This window comes from Zalophus californianus, chromosome 5, assembly GCF_009762305.2.
Source record: "Zalophus californianus isolate mZalCal1 chromosome 5, mZalCal1.pri.v2, whole genome shotgun sequence".
Taxonomy (NCBI): domain Eukaryota; kingdom Metazoa; phylum Chordata; class Mammalia; order Carnivora; family Otariidae; genus Zalophus; species Zalophus californianus.
Window position 1 is genome coordinate 44986974 of NC_045599.1, and position 20962 is coordinate 45007935.

Below are 20962 nucleotides of genomic sequence, written 5' to 3' on the forward strand. Positions count from 1 at the left end.
TTACAGATGGATTTAAAACTTAAATGTAAAAAACAGAACTATGGAAGTATTAAAAGAAAAAATAGATTATAAGACCTTGGATTAAAGACCTCTTCAACAGAGGAGATAAGAAAAATACAGTATGCAAATCATTGAACGCAAAGCAGTAGAGCCTTCCATATTCCCTCTGTGGTATAAACAAGAGTGATTGTGAAAATTGTAAGCAAGCTTTCCCAATATATTGCTTTTCTTTGCTCCATTTCTCTTTCCATACCCATCCTATTATGCTATTTTATAACCTTGGTCCATATCATCTATATCATCATCATCTTGATTTTCAAGCCTAAGTGCTCCAAACTGTGTTGGCCATCGCCCATGGAGCCTCCCTACCTCTTTGTCCATCAAATGCAAAAACACACAAGTGAATTAGAGTTATCCTATGTAGCACTCACTGTATTTCATGCTTTGTGCCAAGCACCTTACATACCTCATTTTTAATCTTCAAGACAACTTTCAAGGGAGTTTTTGTTACAACCATTTGGTACAATTGCTTCAATCTCAGTCTCTTTTTCTTAGGAAAACCACTTCCTCTTTTTTTTCTTTTTTTAAATTTAAATTCAATTATTCAACATATAATGTATTATTAGCTTCAGAGACAGAGTTCAGTGATTTCACCAGTCTTATATAACACCCAGGGCTCATTACATCATGTGCTCCAATGTCTATCACCCAGTTACCCATCCCCTACCCACCTCCCTTCCAGTAGCCCTCACTTTGTTTCCTATGATTAAGAGCCTCTTACGGTTTGTCTCCCTCTCTGATTTCATCTTGGAAAGCCACTTTTCTAAAAAGCTGATACGTATTTACCTTAAATAACTTACATATAAGAGAAAGAACAAGGATGGAATGAAAACAAATGACTGTACAATTTCGCCACCAGACAGAAAGCATTAACATTAGGTAAACATGATTCCAGACATCTTTCCAAGAATGTATTATGATAGACGGTTTGGTGGAGAGAGAGAAAGAAAAAGAGAAATGAGGGAAATATTTTCTTAAAAATGTGAGTCATATACCACTGTTATTTTTATTTAAAATTATTAAATTTAATTGTAATTGCTGTCAACAGAAGGTAAATAACTTGAAGATATAATTGTTAAGCTTTATATAACCATAAGATATTGTGCGAGAGAAAGCAGACAACTCACTCTCCTCTATTTTTTTTAAAAAAGAGCATTTTAGTGTTTTCATATTCTCTCCTTCTATCCTCCCCTCCCTTCCTCCCATCATCCTCTTTCTTCTCCTAATTGTTATTCTTACAATAACCAGGTTTATAACATGTATGGTCTCTCTGTAATCATTGTTTCTAATTCATCCTATAGATGCATTTATCATAGAGCAATTACTCTGGAACATTCCTTGTAAGATTTAACACTGTTTGTAAGTTGTGTATGTGTGAGTATTTGATTCGTACATTTTTTTCTCCCCAAAGACTTAAGTTCCATCAAGTCAGCGACCACTGTCACACCACACCTCATGCAATGCCTGACACAGAAAAAGTACTCAATATATATTTGTTGAAGAAGCAAATGTGTTAAGGGCCCCATGGAATGAGCATATAGTACGATAATAATGGTGATTCAAAAAAGGGTGAGGTACTCAAGAAAAACTTTATAGAAGATGAAACCTTTGAGGACCATTGGGTTGTGCTCGATGACAGTGTCACAGGTTAATTTGTATTTTTATTTTAGTGGTGAAATGGAGTAGGAATCAGCAGGAGATTGGCCCAATGAGATAGGTGCGTGACATAATTTTATACATTATGGGTTTTACACACAGAAAACTATCTTGAAGAATAATACCTAAATGTTTACTGTAGTTATCTGAGGGCAAATGGATTCCAAATAACTTTTTTTCTTCTTCTATCTATCTCTAAAATCTGTCTCTTAAACAATAAACACATACCACTTTTATCATTAGATAAAAAATAATAAAGCAATTTTCACTGTGGAAAAGTGCATATCCATAACAATGAACATCTATGGAGGGCTTATTTTGTGCCAAAAATGCTCTAAATACCTAAACAGTATCGATTTATTTCATATTCGAAACACAACAGTGAGGTAAGATTTATTGCTGTGCTCATTTATGGATGAGAATAATTAGAACCAAGAGAGGTTAAATACTTTGCTCAAGGTCATATAGCTATTAAGGAGAGGAACTAGCATTTGAAACCAAGCTGTCTAGCACCAGAGTTTATGCCACTACCCAAAACTACCCCTCAGAGCAGAGCAACATTTTGATAATCTGAGCTCTCTTCGTACTGTTTTCAATTAGAAGAAATCCAGGCAGCGTTACTGACAGGCACAGACAGCCTCCACTGTGCAATCTCCTCATTTTCCTCTCATCCATTTTAAAATAGGAAGAACTTCAAGCTCATTCATTTGATTCTCCCTACCAACAACAAGCCACACGAATAGCTAGGAACATGCCATTTAAAATCCTTTAAGATGCTGTCTCCTGAACAAGTTGTGTATGAAATCAAACCCCTTTATTTTTTCTCCATCCTCTCTTCTTAGATTAAATCAATGGATAATTCATCACCTTTCTTCAACGGGCCGTTTCCAATACCTTCCATTATATTGGCATTTCTTATCCTAATATAAATGTCATGCCTCATCAGGGTCACATAATGAAAGGCGCTGTACTCTATTTGCCGGAGTTTTCAAGGGCGTTTGGTGACTGCTGTTGTGTGTAGCTAATGCATCATTCTGCACTGACTTAACTAAAAAAAGAGCAGGAACTGCAGGTAATTCTTACCCTCTAGGCAAAGTCCATGCCTTAATGTAGGATGGAAAACCAAACACACTCGTGAAACAAACTAATAGATACACATCTTGCATTGTGACTTCTGGGCCTTTTTAGTTTCCTTTTTGGCTCAACTCAGAAAGATACAGAGAAGCAGGTTTTGAGTAAAACCTTCTTTCTCCAAAGAAGTTCTTTATTCTACTATTAAGAAATTGGATAAGTCAGATAGAGTCCATGTTTAATCATGACTCCTTTAATAACTAGGCTATTGCAAATACATGTGTGTGGAGGACCCAGTCTTTTTTCATGAACAAAATTTATGTTTTCCATGAACTTTCTGTATTATATCTTACAGTAATTAAGTGCGTGAGTTGGTTGCATGACCCTAAAATTTTTTCGATACTTTAAAACATATCGTATGTCCCTGCCCACAGCATATTCTTGCATAGTAGTTCTACTTAGTTCATGGAGATGTTTTTGAGCCATCTCCTGATAGCATAGTAGAATTTTTACAACCAACTCAGTTCACTGAAACAATGAAGACAGGTGACCTAGAAAACAGAAGTGAAATATTCAATTTGGGGTCTAGAATCATTTAATTCAGCTAGCCATATAATTATCAATTCTCTGTCTCATTCATGTATTGTGTGACTCCTCCTTAACGCATAAACCTCAGGAAAAGGACCAATAAAATCTAAGATGAAACAACACTTCTTCTCATTTATGCTTTTATTAGGTGAGTCATCTCTTTCATAATCATTACTCGGCCTTGGCCTACGTTATTTAAGTTCCTTCTTTTAACTAATCTCATTTGCTTCCATCTATGCTGAACTGCATTGTTTTCTCCTGAGACACAGTGAAAAGAAAATTGTTGTGCTTTTATCTACTCGTGTTCTTTCTCTAATCCAGCAGGGAGCTCGGTACTCAATAGAGCATTTTACTGTCACACGATTTCATCGTCATCCATCACCATCTATAATTTTTCCAGAGAAACCACTCTGCTTTTTTGTAATTTCTGATGCTTCTGCAATGATCACAATCAAATAACAAAATAAAAGAGGAAAGAGCAGTTTTAAAAACAAGAGCAATAAATGGATAGCATTCTCTGCTCTCTTTTGACACAAATAAATTCAGTCCCCTGACATCTGATGTATTCACTCATATATGCCCACATTTCACTTATTCATGTTCCCCAAGTCTCTTCATTCTGGGAAAAAAAAAAAAAAACTGTTGAGGTGTCTTGCACCCTCCCTGCTAAGCCCGGATGCTTGCTTCCGCACTGAGGTATGATGAGTGTTCTCATCAAGTGTTCTGCGCTTCAGCAGCACATATACTAAAATTGTAACGACAGCAAAGATCAGCATGGCCCCCGTGCAAGGACAACATGCAAATTCGTGAAGCGTTCCATATTTTAAAAAAAAAAAAGGAAAAATGAATAAAGGGAATCTATGTGGCAGAAAAGGACAGTAGAAAAACAGATTGGATAGGCCCAGTTATAGGTCTCTTCACCCGGCTTTGCAAATATAAACTTGCACTGAAAGAGACTAGAAGGAAAGCTTAGTCTATTTTCTTGAACATCAGGAAAGAAGACACATTAAAATTCTCCTATAATTTTCTTATCAATTGTTCCATGTCTCAAAAAAACATGAACTGTTTGTATAAATACAAGAATATACCTAAAATTTAGAAAATCTAATTGAGCTTGAGAAGAAAAACTACATTAGAATACCACCATGTCAGGCTGCATGGGTGGCTCAGTCGTTAAGCGTCTGCCTTTGGCTCAGGTCATGATCCCAGGGTCCTGGGATCAAGCCCCGCATTGAGCTCCCTGCTCTGCGGGAAGCCTGCTTCTCCCTCTCCCACTCCCCCTGCTTATGTTCCCTCTCTCGCTGTGTCTCTCTCTGTCAAATTGTCAAATGAATAAATAAAATCTTAAAAAAAAAAAAAGAATACCACCACGTCTTGACAGATCCCAAATTTCCAACATTTGGAGAATTTCAGCACCTCACTGCTTATTTAATTTACCAGCATGGTTTTCCCACCTTTTGCTTCTAAAAATGCTGTAGTTTGTTTTGGCAAATGAAAGATCATTTTGATGACTTCAGAGTACCCCTGAAGCAAATTCCTCCTTCTTCTCTTTCTTCTCCGAAGCATCATGTAACAAGTCAGTAAGCCACACTTCAGGTATAATCCTGGGTGCATACTAGTTCATTACCTTTAATTTTCAAAAGTTCTGCACGGGTAAGTATTATTCATTTTCTTCATTTGCTGAAGAATGAAATTCAGTGTGGGAGAGGTTACATAGCTCTCCACCTCCTGGCAGGTAGTAAATAATACAGCTAGTATTCAGAATCAGGTCTGACTGGTTGCAAATTTTCGGTCTTTAATTCTACAACTCCAGGGTGTGTCAGTAGGCTTAACCCTAATCATAGAGGCTTCCCCAGGCAGTAGAGAGCTATAGCGCACAGCTGGTTATAGGTGGGATTTGAAAAAGGACATTTTCAATGTTTGATGTTTGTGGACCCTGCTCCTGGGCTCCCAGGGAAGCTACACTTGAACATTTACCATGGTCAGAATGACTTAACCAAACCTCAAAGTATGGGCTCTGTTTCTGCCCTGAACACACGGTGTACATCTGCTTTGTTAGCCAATAACCTAAAAGGAACATTTCAAACTAAAGAGTAAAAATTTCCCTAAGTTCCATTCCCATTCTTCCAAAGCCTGTAACCTTGCACATAATAAAAGCATAAGATAAAGTTTGTAATTTTCTGAGCTATCCTTCATCATGATGATTTGTAATTCCTGATGTAACAAAACCATATATAACCCCATATTAAACATTCCTTCTCTGGAGCACTCTCTTCTTCCTGAAGACTGTGTATCTACCAGGCAGCTGTCCTCACTGGGGCTCAAATAAAACTCTCTTTTTTTTTTTTTTTTTTTCAGAAATTCTAAAAGGTTTGAGTTTGAGAAGTTCTTTATAGATCTTGGATACCAGCCCTTTATCTGTAGTATCATTTGCAAATATCTTCTCCCATTCTGTGGGTTGACTCTTTGTTTTGTTGACTGTTTCCTTTGCTGTGCAGAAGATTTTTATCTTGATGAAGTCCCAATAGTTCATTTTTGCTTTTGTTTCACTAGCCTTTGGAGATGTATCTTGAAATACACTGGCTGTGGCTGATGTCGAAGAGGTTACTGCCTATGTTCTCCTCTAGGATTTTGATGGATTCCTCTCTCACATTGAGGTCTTTCATCCATTTTGAGTTTATCTTTGTGTATGGTGTTAGAGAATGGTCAAGTTTCATTCTTCTGCATGTGGCTGTCCAATTTTCCCAGCACCATTTACTGAAGAGACTGTCTTTTTTCCATTGCATATTTTTTCCTGCTTTGTTGAAGATTATTTGACCATAGAGTTGAGGGTTCATATCTGGGTTCTCTATTCTGTTCCATTGGTTTATATGTCTGTTTTTGTGCCAGTACCATGCTGTCTTGGTGATCACTGCTTTGTAATATAGCTTGAAATCGGGCAACATGATGCCCTCAGCTTTGTTTTTCTTTTTCAACATTTCCTTGGTGATTCGGGGTCTTTCCTGATTCCATACAAGTTTTAGGATTGTTTGTGCTAGTACTTTGAAAAAAGTCATTGGAATTTTGATCAGGACGATGTTGAAAGTATAGATTGCTCTGGATAGCATAGACATTTTAACAATGTTTATTCTTCCGATCCATGAGCATGGAATGTTTTTCCATCTTTTTGTGTCTTCTTCAATTTCTTTCATGAGTTCTGTAGTTCCTAGAGTATAGATACTTTATCTCTTTGGTTAGATTTATTCCGAGGTATCTTATGGTTTTTGGTACTATTATAAATGGAATAATTTCTTTAATTTCTTTTTCTACAGTTGCATATAAGAAAGCAACTGATTTCTGTGCATTGATTTTGAATACCCAACTTTTACATCAAAATGGATGGGACTGGAGGAGATTATGCTAAGTGAAATAAGTCAAGCAGAGAAAGTCAATTATCATATGGTTTCACTTATTTGTGGAACATAAAGAATAGCATGTAGGACATTAGGAGAAGGAAGAGAAAAATGAAGGGGGGGAAATTGGAGGGAGCGATGAACCATGAGAGATGATGGACTCTGTAAAACAAACTGAAGGTTCTAGAGCGGAGGGGGGTGGGGGGATGGGTTAGCCCAGTGATGGGTATTAGGGAGGACATGTACTGCATGGAGCACTGCGTATTATACGAAAACAGTGAATCGTGGATCGCTACATCAAAAACTAATGATGTATTGTATGGTGACTAATATAACATAATAAAATTAAATTAAATTTAAAAAGAAAAAGAAATTCTAAAAGGTTTATTAGGGAATATTCCAGAATGAAGGTTAAGTATTCCATGCAATGAGAGAAGTTCTGACTTCTGCAATACGAGTTATATACCACAGTTGTCCTAAATGTGCCCAAAATTGAATTTGCAATCTGGCTATTTGCTGTGGCAGTACTATAGGCCTGAGCTGATTACCACAGACACTTTTACTTTGGAAGGTGAGCTAGGAAGGAGAGTTATACCTCAATTTGCAGTTGTTGTTTTGTGAGAGGAACAAAACACAAGAGAATAATGGGTGCTATGGACTGAATTGTATACCCCTGAATTTATAGGTTAAAACCTGATCCCCCAACACTACCATATTTGGAGATAGGGCCTTTAGGAGAATATTAAGGTTACTTGTGGTCATAGGATCTGCTGCCCTTATCAGAAGAGGACAAGACATCAAAGCTCTGTCTCTCGGCCATGTGAGAAGGACACAGCAGCAAGGCAGCTACCAAAAAGCCAGGAAGAGATCTCACCAAAAACTGAACCATGATCTCAGACTTCCAGACTCCAAAACAGGGAGAAAATAAATTTCTGTCATTTAAGCCACCCATTCTATGTGACCGTGTTACGGTAGCCCAAACTAATACAGTGGGGGTTTGGGGAATGTCATGGTGTCCGTCACCTTTCTTCCTGAAAGACATGGTATATCCCTACACACAATATATTCACAAATGATGATTTGGTTTTTAGTCCACATGAAGAAACGGGTTATAGTCAGATGATGAAATAACTATATTTGTTAAAAACAAAACAAAACGCTGAGCACAAACAGTTCTGCCTCAGGGTGCAAGGGTGCATGGGACAAAACAGAGCATGGAGGTGGGCAAAGGGTTAGCTCCGCCACCATCTCACACATATGGCTATCAGAGACCACAGACGCATCATCCACAGAGAGAGGGATTGGGTGCCACCAAAATGTGGCCCTGCCTGGAAGACAGCCCTCCTCATACAGCAGCAAGGAAAGGGACTGGGATGAGGGACGACAAGGAGCACAACCGTTTACAGGGCATATAAAACACTGAAGACTCTCAGGAATAAAGGGAGGAGATTGGAACAGGAAGAGAAAGAGGGAGGACGGGAGAGACCGAGGTGCTACAGTCACGCAAAGGGGGGTCAATGCATGCAGTTAGGATAGACAACACTGTTAATGGGACCTCATTTGTATTCATCGGCTTTGAGGGATCAAGTGACATTCATATTCAAGCAGTGACATTTTACAATATACATTAATGTTTGAGCTTCATGTTTATCATAACAGATTTTAAAGTTCTGCCTGAAATGTAGTAAGTGTAGTAGCATTCTTTTTCTTTTCCTTCATTCTGTTTTTACAGAAGAAACGGTTTTATTATCCACGTCAGATACTTTTGCCTGATATTTTCAGGAAAAGCTCTGACATGCTACTAAAAAAAGCCCACATTCTTTTTTAACTTCCATAAATGTTTAGGTTAGTCAGACATTGCTCTGCTTCTAGAAATATATATATCTTAATGTAAAATGATCCTCCCAGGAATAAAAAATTGCCAGGAAAACATACTAAGTGACATGATGCTCACAAGGCTGGTATCCCTGAGAAAAGGCCTAGGAAGAATCTGACAAATTACTGTCAGGTAGCCCATTTAAGAAACACTCACTAAAAGACAGCATTAGAATCGAATTCCTTGACGCTGCTGGAGTCCATTTTTAAAGCAAGTGATTCAAGCTTCCAGGTTATTTCATACGCATATCCACGCTTTTGCTAAAATTTATTCATCACTACTGAACATCGTCGATAAGAGACCAGAAGAGGACAAGACAACAGTCCCAGTGGTCTATGATAAGCAGCACCTGGAGGGCCCAGGGGAAGAGAACTCCCGTCCCCAGAGCAGATCTAGGTATGGTAGCATGGGGGAAACTCTGTGCTTGGGGAAATGCTGTGGTTCAAGCTACTGGAAGCTGAAAATGGCTCAGGGCCACTTGAAGAGAAGTTGACTATACCAAAAAAAAAAGAAAGAAAAACCTGAGAGTGACAAACAGCCATCAGTCTCCTTCATCTAACTGCCCCTTTCTTTCTGCACGCACTTGGCAACCTACCCGAAGGATTTCCTTTGCCTTGCTGGGCAGCACGGAGGACACTGGGGCTAGCCTGGGCTGGGATTCAGATTCTCATTTACTGCAGGGCCGCACTGATGGGCACAGTGACGTGGGACCCTGTCTTCCATTAGGGCATCAGAAGTTGGACAGCACATGCCTTCTTCTATTTGGGGGAATGAGAAGCAAGGCTCCACTCTGTGTATGGGCTCCTTTATTCTCCCCAAACTTCCCTCCATTAGCTTTCAGAGACAACCAATTCTACCACAGACAAATGTGGCAACGTAAATGCCATGTATCCTGGAGATGATGCAAGGCCCCGCCTTCCCAGTCTCTCCCCAAGCCGCCTTGTCACGTGGTCACCTGTGTTATCTATACAGGGATGGCCCCACTGAATAATCTTTCCAACACAATGTTGAAATATAATGTACTGGCTTGCTTGGGGCCAAGCTCAGCTACTCTTCTGTTTGAGCTATTTGTATTAGGGAAACATAGCTAACCTTGTGAGGACTCCCCCCATTCACTGGGGTGCACGCTACCAGGCCTTACTGGAAGAAGAGACAGAGGACCCTTCTCGGCTCACCTAGCACTAAGTCACCATGCTCTCAACTTCTGCTCCCCACCCATCTTTTTCTATCACCCTTTCACCTCCAACTGTTCATTACTTATTTTTAAAAGACTTTCAGGTTTTGTTTTGTTTTGTTTTGTTTTTACTTTCTTTAGTTCTAAATTTCTTTTCTTAACCTTTAATTTTCTTTGCATGTTTGTTTTCATGACATAAGCCTACTCTTTTAATGCTTTATCTGCTTTAATTTTATCTCTAACCTTTGGCCTCATTTGTTTCTGACTTTTTACCTATTGTTCTAAATCTAATATATTTCATCCTACCATGAATTTTACCTATTTGGTTGTCTGTTAGGATTAGTTCTTTTTTCCCCTTACTTTCTGATCTTAAATTGCTTTCAACTTAAAAACAAAAATTCCTTCCCCTTCTAACCTACTCTTCTCCATCTCTTATTTCTAACTGGGCATGTTCTTCTCTTTCTCCAATAGGCTTGTTCACTCTGACCAGGAAAGTCAGAAGGCTTTTCTCCCCAGGCTTTTCCAGTGTGCACCCCTCCAGATATCTATACTTGCCTTTTCAAGGACATCCCTTCAACATTCTAATCCCAAGAAACTCAAAAGACCACAGGTTAATCATTTTCATCAGGGCTATAATTCTCTAGATTATTGTTGCCTGCTAACACTTTATGCAATCTAGTTCATGTCCCCAATTTCTATGTATTTTTTAGCATACCTGACATTTGAATTTGGCTTAACCGTGACTACAGTTGGCAATAGTCTATATAAGGATATTTAGAATAGGAGGTCAGACCCGGCAAGAAACCCTCAATGCCAGTGACTGTCAAACTTCAGGTTTATATTACCTAAAATACTTTGATACAAACTATTTAGTCTTTCATGTATCTTCAAGTCAAACTTATTTTTTTCATCATAAGTTTAAATATTTGCTAAATAAATAAATAAATAGTTAAAAGGAATGGGTTATCTGATTGTGAAATTCACATTTTAAAATAAAATTGTTAAATAATTTTCTGAAACTGAATCCAGTGAAATCAAAATGCCATGGTAATTTGGTCTCCATTATCCATTAAAATTTTATGAACAAAGTCTTCATTAATAACCAAAAATTTATTATTGTTAATATTTCCCCTTAAACTTGTATTTCCATTCTATTTACTTAGAAATTGTTATCAAACTTATAATGTATTTTAAATTTCAATGCATTTTATAGCCCTACCAAATGTCTATGCAACAAAAAAGCATTAAATGGACATTTAATTGTAAAACTATACTGTGACCATAATGCCTTGAGTATTAAAATTTTTCTTCTGAGTGGAGTTATCATTATAGTCACATCGTTTAGTACATAGTTATTCAAAACATTTAATAAGTTTTAATAACTCAATGTAAAACTAAAATTTCATTGGAAATTCATCTCTTAATGAGACAAATGGGTTTGAATTTCTCAACCTGTTCATTTATTTGATGGTGAATATATTTCACTGTTAGAATAAATTATATTCCTATATTTCAGTTTTATAAGTGCTACAACTAAATAGGTATGTGGGAATGGGGAAAGTTTCATTATGGTAATATTATTAGAGCCCTTAAATCCAGACACATGCCAAAAAAACACCCCAAAACTGAGGATGTGATATCAACATCATTCTCAAATGTCTATCAGCTGTAGACTTGAAATAAGTCCTTCAATTCTGTTAAAAGAATTGATATGTACTTTTCTTGCACAATAAAAAAAAAGGTTACTCAATCAGTAGAGTAATTCACTTTTTTAATACCAATACCAAGATAGTAATTCAAATTGTCCTTTTGATTTCTATTGGAAACATGTTAGATATTTTGCATAGCAATGCACCATAGTGAAATCTGTGGTGGGAAAGAAGTGACTGTCTCCTTGTCAAGCGGGAGAGGGAAAATTATGAAAAGGGAAATTGGAAAAGAGAAATTGTAACTCCATCTGGATTGGCTGTCAGGCAGATCTGTTTCAGAGAAGGGAACACACGTTAATTGAGAGTTTGAAATGGTGTTCTTGAAAGTACGCGCAGCAAGGTAACCTTTGTGATCCCTTCTCATACGAAAGAATTCACAGACCCGGTTGGAAGAGCACAGCTCCCTGTAATGCCCATGGTCTGACTTTAGTAGGGCACTATGAAGTGTTGAATCTTTTCAAAGATGCGAATGGGGGAAGGTACAATATCATGTTCCCCAGCAGGCCTCAGGCATAGCTCTACACCAGGTAGAGTCTAACAGCTATCAAAGGATGGGGTCACCTGCCTTCCTGACAGGATCACAGGTTCTTGAGTTCTGAGCAGGCAGGACTGATAAACAGCCTACATCAATGGCCTTGGGTCACTCTGGAAATGTTCTTAGGTGACTAACACTTCATCCTTGATTCCTAGGAAGCATTAGAGGCCGAGAAGGGCAACTTCACCAAGGTCACAGGCTCTACTTCGCATCCTTCTCTTCCTTCTTCACATGAAAGCAAGGTTCTTTCCACCCACCTGCCTGCCACCCCCCATTCTAGCAGAACCTACTACAACATCACACGAAATAATTTTACCTCTCAGTTCTGCCTCTGAAAGAGACCTTTCCCTCTTCTTCCTGACCTCTGCTTCCCTTTATATAGCACCCAACACCACTTTTTCTCTTTGTTCTGCAGATGGCTAAGAGCCCCAACGCCAGGGCAGAGGTGATCTGAACTGTTACTAGCCTTACTTAGGAATTGACCAGAACATTACATGCATCACTTGTGCTCACAACTCACCGGTTAGCTCAAGCATCATGACCCTACCCAAACACAATGGAGCCAGTAGCTTGTGTCTGGCCAGAGGCAGAACGCCACATACTTGGTGAACAGCACCAGGGTTTCCACAAAGCTCTGTCTTTCTTCATTTCATGCCACTCTCTCCCCCACTCATTTTCTCCATACTGGCCTTCCTTCAGCTCCTGAGTAGACCTTGGGCCATGCTACTCTCTCTCCTTAGGTCTTCCTTCTCCCACAATTGCTGACATCTTCTCATTCTTCAGGTCATTGCTAACACATTTCCTTCCCAAAGACGTCTGCTACATCTCCCTTCTCTCCATCAGAGGTAACCCCTTCTATTACTTTTCCAAGCTCTCTGATCTTTTTTTTCTTTTCTTTTTCTTTTTTTTGAGCTCTTATGCTTGCTTGGAATTATTGGAACTATATGGTTATTCGTTCACCTGATTAGTTCATGTCACTCTTCTCCATTTAACTGTATGCCAGGTCCATTTTGCTTACTGCAAGGAACACTGCTGATGCTGCCTTACAGATGTATAATAAATATTTGTTGAATATGTGAATTTACCCAGGGTCTGTTAGGGATTCATCTCAAGTACCTTTAAAATGAAATTTCTCACCTCACCTGACACCAAATATGGGAATAGTGCTACATTTGATAAGATATGTTGAGTAGCCAAAACAAAACAAGGGGGGAAAAAGGATAGGCTAAAGTAAAAACATGCAAAAGGGAAAAGTAGAAGCCAATCATGAGTTTAATAATGTCAAACTATGAAATCTCATATTCTTCTTAATTTAAATTCAATTAGCCAACATACAGTGCATCGTTAGTTTCAGATGTAGAGTTTAGTGATTCATCAGTCTTATATAACACCCAGTGTTCAACACATCATGTGCCCTCCTTGATGCCCATCACCCAGTTACCCCATCTCCCCACTCCCCCTTCCCCTCCAACAACCCTCAGTTTGTTAGGTGTCTCTCATGGGTTTTCTCCCTCTCTGATGACTTCCCATTCAGTTTTCCCTCCTTTCCCCTATGATCCTCTGCACTGTTTCTTATAGTCCACATATGAGTGAAACCTTATGATAATTGTCTTTCTCTGATTGACTTATTTCGCTCAACATAATCCCCTCCAGTTCCATCCATGTTGATGTAAATCGTAAGTATTCAGCCTTTCTGATGGCTGAGTAATATTCCATTGTATTTTTTTATTTAAGTCTTTAAATCATTTTTAATATCTTATTGAATTGTCCAGAACTAGTCCAAGATTTGTGAAAAGGTGGTGATTACATGATGCATTTTCTTCTTTTCCTCCATACCTGTGCAAATGCTTCTAGTTAATTTCACTGTTAAAAACAATAGTATTATTTGTTCAAAATACTCTTTGTATTAGCTTTTAACATTTTTACATTCTTTTTTAACATTTTTTATTATGTTAATCACCATACATTACATCATTAGTTTTTGATGTAGTGTTCCATGATTCATGGTTTGCATATAACACCCAGTGCTCCACGCAGTACGTGCCCTCCTTAATACCCATCACTGGGCTAACCCATCCCCCCACCCCCCTCCCCTCTAGAACCCTCAGCCTGTTTCTCAGAGTCCACAGTCTCTCCTGGTTCATCTCCCCCTCCGATTTCCCCCCCTTCATTTTCTCCTTCCTACTATCTTCTTTTTTTTTTTTTAACATATAAGGTATTACTTGTTTCAGAGGTACAGGTCTGTGACTCAACAGTCTTGCACAATTCACAGAGCTCACCATAGCACATACCCTCCCCCAATGTCTATCACCCAGCCACCCCAACCCTCCCACCCCCCACCACTCCAGCAACCCTCAGTTTGTTTCCTGAGATTAAGAATTCCTCATATCAGTGAGGTCATATGATACATGTCTTCCTCTGATTGACCTATTTCGCTCAGCATAATACCCTCCAGTTTCAGCCACGTCGTTGCAAATGGCGAGCTTTCATTCCTTTTGATGGCTGCATCAAAAGGATATATATGGCTGCATATATATATATATATATATATATATATATATACCACATCTTCTTTATCCATTCATCTGTCAATGGACATCTTGGCTCTTTCCATAGTTTGGCTATTGTGGACATTGCTGCTATAAACATCTGGGTGTACATACCCCTTCGGATCCCTACATTTGTATCTTTGGGGTAAATACCCAGTAGTGCAATTGCTGGGTCGTATGGTAGCTCTATTTTCAACTGTTTGAGGACCCTCCATACTGTTTTCCAGAGTGGTTGCACCAGCTTGCCTTCCCACCGACAGTATAAGAGGGTTCCCCTTTCTCCGCATCCTCCCCAAAATTTGTTGTTTCCTGACTTGTTAATTTTAGCCACATTCTTTTAAAACAAACTCAGTACCATACATTTATATAGGAAAACCTGAGCTCGGTCATCGGCTATAATAATCAAGGAAGGATGTAAACATTATGGAAAATTGACTCCTAGATATTCATAACCAGATGTAACACCTGAGAACTTTACTTAAATTATTAAAATAGAATCATTGGCCCCAGTAAGTACAGTCCTTACTTACTCATTGCCTACGGCTCAGGAATACTCTTTACTACTGTATAGCTTTTCCTAAAAAATTTCAAGATCAATAACGCATATGTAGAACTGTTTAAGGAAGTGCCTCTAGAATTGTTTAGGTTTTGGTCTTAATAATGTGTTTGTTCCTTGGCAATTGTTTATCCTTAATAACTCTAGGGGCATAGTCTGGCCTGGCTAGGGTCTAGTTTAGACTTTACCATTTGTAAAAGAGACAGCTCTGACCCCACTTGGTTTTTAACCTTCTGGATTATTAGACATTCCCCCTAAAGTTTAGGCCAGTTTTCCTCATTATAAATTGCAACCTGAAACTTTTCTAGCTACTGTTCTAAAAAGCAGACAAACTTTAGGCCCAATTATCTTGGATATGCAGCACTGTTTCATACCTTAACACTCTATGGAAAAATTCATAAAGACTAATACAAGAATACTTGTAGTTTTTTACCTGTGAGTTCATGTGAACCAGAACTGGTAATGAGCTAAGCTAAATGGAAACAAAGTAAACTCCTCATGTGATGATTAATATGACTGCAGGAGTAAGCACAAAAATAGTGTTGTAAGCATCGGAGAGAAATCTTCAGTGAAGAACCATAGGCATGCACTATGCATGTTCCCACTCTTTAAAATTTAATTTATTTGACACTACTCTTACGTAAAGTCTTTATATAAGTTTTATTTTTCCCTATTGATGGAAATTATAAATATAACATTTTATGACAGTGATTTTTAACACTTCATCTGTGTGTGTTTGTGTGTGTGTGCATGTGTGTATGTATAGAATGGGTCTGTTTGAAATTGTGGTAGAAGTAACTGGCCTCCCAGAAAAAAAAATTATGCATATTTCATTTACCCACCAAAATTCACATACCATTTTAAGAGGCTTGATGACCCATTTGAAATATATGCAGGGAAAGCAAAATAAAAAAAAAAAAAACCCAACAAGGAAACAAGCTACAGAGTAACGGTTTTAAAAGCACATCATCTTTGGTCCGAGTCCTAAACAATTCTCTTAAAGTCAGTTACTTGGAGTAATTCTCTTATATAACTGTTAATCCTACACACATACCTGTAACCCAGGTTAGAAAGTCAGCAATTACATATCACTGCAAAAATATGAGGACAGTCTGTGTGCTGGTTAGTAAGTAGTTGCTGGTTTGACCTTCTCTGAATCCCCAACTCTTAATCTGCCCCAGTCCCCAAAATACTAGGATCCTGCCACTATCCAGCAACCAGGAAAGTTAAGCTTGAGTTAGAGCAGGGGCCTCCAGGACAGTCCCAACATGAATATCAACACCAATTCTGCCTGTTTAGTTCCCATGTTTGTCATAGGTTTCATGAAATATTATTAAACAACTGCTCAGTTTATTAATTTAATTTTTCCTAAAAGCAATAATCTACCTGGAAGTACAAAAAGGACAGTATGGACTTTATTTAGCCCAATGAAACTGTAAATATAATGAAGCTGTTACTTTGTCCTGTCTTTTAAGAGGTAGGAGTCTGGAAACATTACATGGAGGTTAATTTTCCTATGAAAAAGCAAGAAATGAGAGGAGAAAAGAGTTTGAGACAAGCAGATTTGGGGTTGGTTGGGGCAGCAAAGAATGAGGGAAAGGGATTTATAGCTTTAGGATATGTAGGCAGGTATTTATGATTGGTTAGCCTCCTGTCCTTTGAGAAACCATCACACTTTCATTTTACATGAGTCTGGGTTTCTTTTTCTAATTCCCAGGAATAACCAGTTGTATTATCTCATTTTCCTATTGACAGTAATGTGTCCAGAGAGTAAACATATGATCCAACCAATGAGCTAAGCAGAATCCTTCCCTATATTGATATATAGATAATGGGAGAAAGAAGCTCTTATCAATAGGAAGTTGTGCCACCATCTTCCTTTTCAGGTGGAGAGAGCCTGTGTGTGGATGAAACCAAGAAGAGGTAGGAGACTGATGGAGAAAATAAGCCCCACCAATGATAATGTAATGAAGTAAGTCTCTACAGTTCTTTGGTTTTTTTTTTTTTTTTTTCAAGTCGGCCCCATGCCCAATGCAGCCCCAGTGTGGGGCTCAAACTCAGGACCATGAGATCAAGACTTGATCAAGAGTCACACGCTCAACCAAATGAACCACCCAGGCACCTCTCTACAGTCATTCTTTTTAGTTATATGTCTTCAAATACCATTCCTCACACATTGTCATCATTATTTGTATTATTGAAATAGCTAACCCACCTTGAGTTGTATTTCTGTCACTTGCAACTGAAAAAGTTCTGATTAATTTAGAGGGCTAGGCTAGAGGCCACATCTAGGTAAAAAAGGGATCTGAAAATAATGCAATTATTCTAACAAGATACAAAATTCTAAATAGAAGGGAGAGATTGCCAATATTAACACAAGAGACTTTAGAGCTGTGATCATTTTTAAAAGCACATGTTCTGATAATTTTTTAATTACTTAGCAATAAGAGGGCATGAGAGCCACCTATTATACTCAGTGAAAATATTCTGCAGTTTAGAAATGCCACTTTCATTCTGGTAGCACACACACACACACACACACACACACACACACACACACACACACACACACACTTACATGCTGATCAGTTAAATGTCAACTAGAATAAGCACATACTTGTGACAATTTATGTTAAGAAAGCCTTAAATATTTCAGGTAAAACAACAGGGATACTGAGGTGGAATTTTCACATACCTTTTCTGATAACGTAGCATAAATGGGAGCTTTATTTTTAAATGAAGATGTACGCTTACTGGTATAAAATCAAATGATAAATCATTGCTTTGATTAGTAACTGATTTGTTACTCCATCTCCAAAGAGCTTTACAAACAAAAGAACTGTGTGATATTATGATTCTTTAGCCTATACATTTTTTCACATTCAAGAATCAGTATTCTAGCCTTTCTAATAACTAAATGAAACCGTGAGTACATTTTATGAACCAACACATAATTATTCCTATTCAGTAGAGAGAGTTATTAAGCTTCATAGCACTTCCTGAAAGCTTTAACCACGAGAGGAATTTTCCATAAGAATAGAAAACTTGTCACAATGATCTGAAAAAGTAGATCATAAGGTAGTATAAGGATACCTGACTATAAAGTGAATGAGTTGCAGTGACTCCATCTGCTGCCTAAGGCAGAAAGAAGACTAAGGTTCTCATGGAAGGCACTAGGATCAGAGTCAGGACCTTTATACTCCAAAACAACCTTAAACAACCTCAGCAGAAACACCACAAAAATCTCACTCATTCTGCAGTGAAGTTCCTTTAACTCTATTCCAGTGAGTGCTAAAAGTTTATCACCAATCACCTATCATCACCAGCTGGAACTAAGGCCATATTTATCAGGTGAATAGGATCTAGGTCCATTACAAGCCCTGGAGCAAGATCCATGGATCTAGGCCATAAGTGACTGGGGCTACTATAAACAACCAAGTCTGCAAGGGGAGAATTATAATCAGCTATGCCACTGTACCCAGCGCAAGCCAGACCCCGTCCCCCATGAAAGACAACCTGCCCGGTTCAAGCATTTCATCAGGACTGATTCCACACGAAAACTTTGAGAGTCAAATCTCAAACCAACAGATTACAAGTATTTAAATAACAGATAGATCTAATGGGTTCAGGAGAAGCAATGCTGGGCTAAGCATATAAGTCACATAATATAAAAAAGCACAATGGTGAGGAATGTGTAAGATCTCCCTGGAGAAGCCTTGGAATGACACTGTAATCAAACAAAAGCATGTACTCATCACAGATTCTGTCCCTAGATCCTGACATGATTTAGGTTCTCCTGGTCATCCTCTGAAAAGAATCAATGGGTTCTCTCAATTCTGTAATATCTAGATATGGTTGTCACAGACATCATGCTCTTTTTAAGGTCTTCTCCTTATGTTTAGGAGAGTAGCCAAAGAGTTTCCTCTTATTTTTTGCCTCAGATTCTGTAGTAGGGAGGGGGCTCTCTCCTGAGAACTATCCCAGTTTTTATATCACTGGGAGGGAGACAGGGCTACTTATTCAAGTACCTTCATGCGTAGGTAGAAGTCTTGGTTTCAGAGATTAAACAGAGAGTGAAAAAAAGACAAAGTGCTGGCTGTCACCCCTGCCTTCACTCTGTCTTGGACCAGTCATCCCTTGGCACTCTACAGCAGGAAGTAAGAACAGAAAGTTAAATTGCAAGGGCAACTCTATCGCCCTGTGCCATATCCTTCCCAAAATAGTCCAACAACGAAAAGAATTCTTATTTCAAATAATTTAAAAAAAAAATTCTTCGGTAAGATAAGGGTGATCTCTATTTGGGCAAATGATTTGAGATTTGAAAACTTTTTGCAAGGAAGTTTTAGTGATACAAAAAATTACATATGTAGTTCCATAGATATAAATATATAAGTGGAATTATAAAAATGTTTATACATGTATTCTGAAAGCTAACATATAATGGCTACCTCTGGATGGTAAAATTATGGGTAATTTTGATATTCATCTCTATAATTCTGGGAGATTTTTTCCCCTAAATTTTCCTCACTGAGTACCTGCTGCATCTGTAATCATGAAAAGCAGTATTTTTTAATTAAAAAGACAAATAGTAAATGAACATTTTAAAATGATATTGTTGACCATACAAATAGCATTAACTTCACAGTCAATGAGATAAAGATTTGAATCCCAGCTCTGTCACATACTAATTGTATGACTTTAATGAGGCTGTGTTTCTATATATCCTGAGTCTCAAAGTGCACATTACTTCATCTCAGGGAATGATCTGTCAGTGGTGAAGAGTGAATAATTAAAAGGAGTCCCTGATGGGACATTTTATGAAACCTCAAAAACAAAGTTGCAGATTAATTGGAAGTTAACAAAAATGGAGAAATCCTTTTTTTTACTGTTCTATATAGTATAGACCAAGAATGCATTGTTTAGCATTGTAGAGGGACTCCCAAGTTAAAAGGCAAAGAATGCTCATATTTAAATGGTTACAGTTGTGGGTTGAATTGTTGTCTCCTCAAAACGCATATATTGAAGTCCTCATCTCTACTACCTTAGAATGTGACCTTATTTGGAGAGAGAGTCTTTACAGAGGCAAGTAAGTTCAAATGATGTCATTAGGGTGAGCCCTAATCAAATATGACTGACATCCTTACAATAAAAGGGGAAATTTGAACACAGATATGCATAAAGGGAAGACAATGTAAAGAGATATAAAAGATAGCTTTCTACAAGCCAAGGAGAAAGGTCTGGAACAAATCTCTCTCTCATAGCCCTTAGAAGTAATCAACCTAGCCAATACCCTGATTTCAAATTTCTGGCCTACAGAACTGGGAAACAAAAAATTTCCATTTTTTAAGCCACTCCGCTTGTAGTGATTTGTTACAGAAGCCCTAGGAAACTAATATAGTTACTTTATTTTGCTAAATACTTATATTTCTGTATGAGAGCTAGTCATTTGTCTTCACCCTCATGGAAAGCAAAATTCACAAAGGGAAATCTGGCATTTATGAAAACAATTGGCATGAAGCAAGAAAAGCAAAAGCTATGTGACAGAATTTTTAAAAAATATTATTTAATCAAATTCTTCCAGAGGGAATCTGAATAAGCTACTCATTTTCTTTCAAAAGGAGAAAACAAAACTTAAAATTTTATAATGTCAAATTGTTTGCTCTAGAACTCAACCTTACTTTGCTTAAGAATAAAACTATATTGGTGCCTGGGTGGGGCATCTGACTCTTGATTATGGCTCAGGTCATGATCTCAGAGTCATGAGATCAAGCCCTGTATGGGGCTCTGCACTGAGTG

General features: G+C 38.0%; 1 protein-coding gene and 1 pseudogene across 4 annotated transcripts in view; one reads left to right on the top strand and one right to left on the bottom strand.

The window, feature by feature from the left end:
- PDE4D (phosphodiesterase 4D) overlaps nucleotides 1-20962 on the bottom strand; it is a 1508086-nt gene that overhangs the window by 1033790 nt on the left and 453334 nt on the right. The gene's annotated exons all lie outside the window — the stretch shown is intronic.
- Nucleotides 4101-4201, top strand: LOC113930029 (annotated as a pseudogene).